General features: G+C 44.7%; 1 pseudogene; it reads right to left on the bottom strand.

Moving 5' to 3' along the window:
• Positions 1-3933: 3933 nt before the first annotated feature.
• Positions 3934-5872, bottom strand: LOC118585542 (annotated as a pseudogene).
• Positions 5873-6075: the final 203 nt, after the last annotated feature.

The raw sequence follows: 6075 nt of genomic DNA, 5'->3' as shown, positions 1-6075 counted from the left end.
GGATGAATTCATTTGGTGTTAGTGGGAGCTAAAGTTATCAGAAGTTTAGACTAGAGGGTTTGAGGTAACCAAATTCCTGTTAGCTATGTTGTCTATGACCTATTAAGAAACCCACTGTACAGGTAACACACTTCTATTAAGGTGGGTGGTGTTGCCAAAACCTACCAGTAGGGGGCAGCACTGCACATCATTTCACATCTTCCCTAAGGCCTCTTAAGTTTTATCATGGTTCATCAGAGCAGAGGTATTTTAGGGAGGTCTGGTAGAGTGGAGATGTAGGAAAATCCCATGCCCAGCCAATTCAGATTTTAGATAAACAAGGAATTGTTTTTAGTATGCCTCATGATTGTACATAATTTATCAGGCAATTTTAATTTTGAGTAGGGCAGGGAATAAGGAGGGACTATTGTAAATACCCTGCCAGCAAGTACAGAGCATTTTATCCAAATTCAATCCCAGAAATCATTTAAATTATTTCAGAGATTGGAGACATAGAGAACTAACATTTAACAGCAAGAAGCAGGGGCAGCATTTGAACTCAGAACTGTTTGCTCCAAAGCCCACTGTGTGCTCTATTTTCAGATAGGGCTTATCTGTGTAACAGCCCTGGCTGTCCTGGAACTCACTCTGTAGCCCAGGCTGGCCTTGAACTCATAGATAGGCCTGACTCTGCCTCCTGAGTGCTGGGATTAAAAGCATGCTCCACCAGCTCCTGGCTTCTACATTACAACTTACTGCTTTCTCTTTCTAGTTCTTTGTTAGATTTATTTATTTTCATTATTTTATGAATATGTATGTTCTGTCTGCGTGTGTGTCTGTGTACCACATACATGCCTGGTGATCTTCTATGTGGTGCTGGGAATCAAACCTGGGTCCTTTGTCAGGCCAACAAATGCTCTTAACCACTGAGCCAACTCTCTAGCCCTTCTCTGTCTAGCTTTTAAGGGCTAGGGGTTTTGTTTTGTTTTGTTTCCTGTTGGGTCCAATTTATAATCATGCTCATAAATTCTAGCCTTACCAAAGTCTTCTCTTTCCTCAAGCCTCTGTTCTGTTGATCCTTCTCTTTACTGCCAAATGTCTGAAAGTGTGGCTTACCAGCCCAAACTCTTCACCACAACTACCAATTGGTCTTCACCAGCTGCCACACTCACCTGTCCAAACAGTTTCTTAAAAGCCACCAACAATGACCTCTGAGCTAAGAGATTTAGAAATCTCTTCTAAGTTCAGCAAACATGTGAGCACCAGACACCCCGAGGCAGCACTGGTTCAAATCCCAAGTCCATCAGATGGATGCACATCTCAGCTCACTTCCCTGAGTCTCAGCTTACTCGCCTACAGAACAGACACATTTCATGCCTGACTTGTTTCTCTGGACCAGAGTGATATAAACTCTGGGGAATCCCAGAGGCAGGGTACCTGAGAGACAACTAGTAAATACTTATACAGTAAAAAATGATTTATGTGATCTTCACAATTCCTTAAAAGCCAAATAACTCAGTATGATGAATCTCTATCAAAACACCAAACGAGCGCCTCTTTACCAGTGGCCCTCAGCATCTCAACACAGTGTGCATTTCAACTTAGTTAGTCTTTGGCCCTTTCTAAACAGTATCTCTTAGCTCACATTCATGTGGAAAACAGAGCGGTCTGTGCACATTGGAGGCTCATTGGAGTCTTTTCCTGGTGTTTTATGATCTGAACAAAGCTGCAAGTTTCCAGGTGAGTTTGTGGGCTCAGCACTGCCTTCCCAGGATGCTCCCTGATCGTAAATCTGATCGCTGCTTTCTTCTGTTCACAATAGGAAAGAGGACCTTTCCTGGAACATTGTTATTTGTGGGTAACAGGAGGTTGTTCAGGGAAGCAAGATAACAGACCCCTGAGCTCAAAGAGCTGGCTGCTCATGAAGGAGACTTACAAAGAAGAAAGCAGTTCAAAGACAGCACGTATGGACAAGAGTCCCGGTGCAGTGACTCTGGCACAGTGGGTAGGGCTCTTGGGGACGTAGTGGGCTTTTGTTCTGCTTTATTTTACTTATTTGATTTTTTTTTTTTTTTTTTTTTGTGGGCAGGGAGGGGCGGGTCAAGACAGGGTTTCTCTGTGTAGCTTTGTGCCTTTCCTGGATCTCACTCTGTAGCCCAGGCTGGCCTCAAACTCACAGAGATCTGCCTGCCTCTGCCTCCCGAGTTATTTATTTGGGGGAAAAGGACTTGTACGAGCCACAGCACAAATGCAGAAATCAAAGGACAACGTGTGGGAGTCGGTTGTCTCTCCTTCCATCATGTGGTCCTGGGCCCCAGGTTTGACAGCAAGAGCCTTCACTACACAAGGGCAAGGCGTGTGGGGGCTGCTGTCAACTACAAGGGTGACCAGCCAGGTGGGCGGATGTGACAAAAGAGAAGGGAAGGGGGGACACAGGGAGAGCGCTATGGGCATATGCTACTTGGGGAGACCAGGACAAGTCAGGAAATGTCAAGTCAATTAAGCAGTCAGGAGTAGAGGAGGGATGCAAGGCTGTTGGGAGGTCAAGAGAAGAGCAGGGGTCCTGAGGAGTTAGCTATACAGTCTACAGGAAGTCGATGCCTGGGAGCACTGACTTTCTTTTCAGGGCCAAGAGACTTAGGGAAGCATTTTAAGCAGGCAAGTGACATAAGCCTCGAATTTCAGAAGCAGCCATGATGGAAGGTTGGCCAGAAAGCAAACATGGGGGGAGGGGCAGTGAGGAAGGGTGGCAGCTGGCCAAGCGAGTGACAGGGGACCTGGGAGGGCAGCTGAGCTCAGGAAGCAGGTGTGAGAGTCTGAGGAACCAGGAGCTCTGGGGAGAAGCAGTGGGGTGGAGAAGCTGGGTGTGACTTGGTGTCGCAGCAGAGACCACTGATCTGAGTGGCCGGTACTCCCTAATGGCTTTCCAGAACCCTGGCCACACTTTTTTTTGTTTTGTTTTGTTTTTGGAGAGAGAGTTTCTCTGCACACGCTTTAGAACCAACATGAGGGAGCTCCTGACAGGCAGGCCCCTTTTCAAAGAAGTACAAGAACTTTCTCTTTCTCAAGATAAATGTCTAAAGTATATTTAACTTATATTCTGGCAAAACAGTTGTGTTTAGTATTTGATGTCAAACAATCCTAGGATAATAAGGATAGTTCAAAAACAACAAAAAAGACTATCCTGAGTTGGTGATGCTAATGGTAGGTGGCCACAAAAACCTTATACTAGTCTATTTTTATATATGTTCGTATGTAAGTGTAAAATTACTTAAGCATATTTATTATTCCTCTGCCATCCCCCAATCAAAGAAAACAAAAGCTGGGTTGGGCCAATGCATGTCTGTAATCCCAGAACTGGGAAGCTGGAGATAAGAACTGTAATTCCAGGTCATCTTCAGCTACAAGTTCAAGGCCAGCCTGGACTATATGAAACTGCATATTTTTTTAAAAATGACCAATAGGGTGGTGAGATGGCTCAGTAGGTAAAGGTGTCTGCTGTCAAGGCTGACAACCTGAGTTCAATCCCAGGGCCCATATGGTAGAAGGTAAGGCCCTGAAAGTTGTCCTCTGACCTCCACATAGACTGGTCTATCACACGCATGCATACACACACATACACACACACACACACACACACACACACACACACACACATCAACAAATTAATGTAATAAAACATAAATAATAAAAATATTTAATCTGATAATGTGTTTATAGAGCCAATTTTAAATAGTTTTATTTTAGACAATGCATTTTCTACTTAGAATATAGTACTTTATAAAGTGCATTATTATTTCCTCTCCCTGTGTACATGTTCCGTGTTCAAGTATTGAGAATACCCAGTAATTTATTTTAGCAACTTAACTCTAAAACTGCCACAGAACTTGCTAAATCTGGGTCCTTCAAATGTTTCCCTGTGGAACAATGCTGCATTGTTACTTAGACGTTACTTCACCTCTTCCATGGCGGGTTTGAGAAAGCACCACTAGATGCAGCTCCCCACCAGGGAAGGCGCAGACACTCTCCAGGAATGCCTCCAGCTATCTGCTACAGCTTAGTGGTGATGGGGTTGCAGACTTTCTCCCATTCTGCTTGCAGATGTTCAACTCCTTCCATGTCTGCAGGCAGACTCTTATCTAGCCAGCTGGTGACCTCATCACATGTGTCCTGTATCTCCTGTTTGACTTCATCATTGATCTTGACCTAAAGGTTCTCTTCTTTGTTGCTTTCGCATTAAAATTGTAGGGCTCCAGTGAATTCCGGAGGATACCTCATCTCTGCCTCTTGTCCTCAGCTCTGTACTTCTCAGCTTCCTGACCATAAGCTCAGTCTCCTCCCTGCTCCAGTGGCCCTGTCATTGGTGATGGTGATCTTGTTCTCCTTTTGTGTGCCCTTATCGACAGTAGACATACTGAGGATGCCATTGGCATCAATGTCAACAGTGACTTCAATCTGAGAAATACCATGGGATACACTAGGCATGCCTGTGAGTCCAAATTCTCCAAGCAGGTGGCTGTCCTCCGTCATGGCTCTTCCACTTTCATATACCTGAATGCACACACTTGGCTGTTTGTTGGAGTTGGAGATGAAGGTCTGTGTCTGCTTGGTAGGGATGGCAGGATTGTGCTGGATAGAGACAGTTATGACACCGCCAGCGGTTTCAATACAAAGGGGAAGTGGAGTCACACCCAAGAGCAGCAAATCCTGAATATTCTCAGGCTTGTCTCCAGATAGAATGACCTCTTGGACAGCTGTACCGTAAGCAACAGCTTCGTCATGGCTAATGCTCATAGTTGGTTCTTTTACACTGAAGCAATCTTGCAGAGGCTTCTGAATCTTGGGGATTCTGGGTAGAACCCCCCACCAGGACAATATAATGGATCTTTGACTTGTCTAGTTTGGCACCTTGAAGGCCTTCTCTACAGGATCCATGGTGCCATGGAGTAGGTTCAAAGTCAATTCTTCAAACCCAGCATGGATAATGGAGGTATAGAAGTTGATTCCCTCACAAAGAGACTCAATACTGGCCTGGGTGCTGGAGGAGAGGGTACACTTAGCCATGCACAAGCAATGTGCAGATGATGGGCAGCTCTCTGATCTCACTGATATCCTTCTTGTACTTCTGTTGAAACTCAGCAATAAAATGGTTGACCATTTTGTTGTCAAAGTCTTCTCCACCCAAGTATGTATTTCCATCTGTAAGTTTGACTTCAAAAGTTCCATCCTTAATAGTGAGGACTGACACATCAAACATACCACCTCCAAAGGAAACGTCAGCACATTCCTTTCAGCTCCAACCTCCCTATTGAAGCTACAATCAATAGCAGCTGGTTCATTGATAATTCTAAGTACAATGAGGCCAGCAATAGTTCCAGCATTGTTTGTTGTCCATCACTGAGAGCCATTGAAGTAAGCCAGCATGGGGTGTCCATACAGCAGTGGTAGCAGGCTTCCCAGGATAGGTTTCTGTGATTTCCTTTATCTTTGTGATCTTTGTCAGAACCAGAGAGGACACCTCCTCCAGGAAGAAACACCTTGTCTCCCCTTTGTCCTCTACTTGGACCTTGGGCCTGCTTGCATCATTCGCCACCATGAAAGGTCAGTACTTTATGTCAGACTGAATAGCAGCAGTGTCAAACCTACATTCAGTCATTCAGTCAGACATTTGCCATCAAAAACCGTGTTGGAGGAGGGGTTCGTTGACCTTATTTTTCACAGCACCCTCAGTTAATCATTCTTTATCAGTAACAGGAATCACATTTGGTGTGATTCAGTTATTCTGGCCATTGGCAATTATTTCCATCTTTCTCTGCTAGAAGACACCCACATAGGAGCAGGTGGTGCCATGATCCATGGCACCTGCAGGTCCCTCAGACACGGTTCCTTGCATGTAGACTAGCTGTGCTGGTGATGAGACCATCCACATCCCTGGAAGCTGCCACCATGTTTAATGAGCCTTGACAATGTTTTGAAAGTTGTATGCATGTAACATGACTTTGGAGAGGTCTCTATAATATTCTCACTATTATAATCCCTGTTCTAGGAATATAAATTCAAAATGGCTGAAATGCAATGAAGCAGGGAATGGAAACC

Source organism: Onychomys torridus, chromosome 6, assembly GCF_903995425.1.
Source record: "Onychomys torridus chromosome 6, mOncTor1.1, whole genome shotgun sequence".
Lineage (NCBI taxonomy): Eukaryota > Metazoa > Chordata > Mammalia > Rodentia > Cricetidae > Onychomys > Onychomys torridus.
The sequence above is the reverse complement of the archived record's forward strand: the minus strand, read 5'-3'. Positions and strand labels throughout refer to the sequence as shown.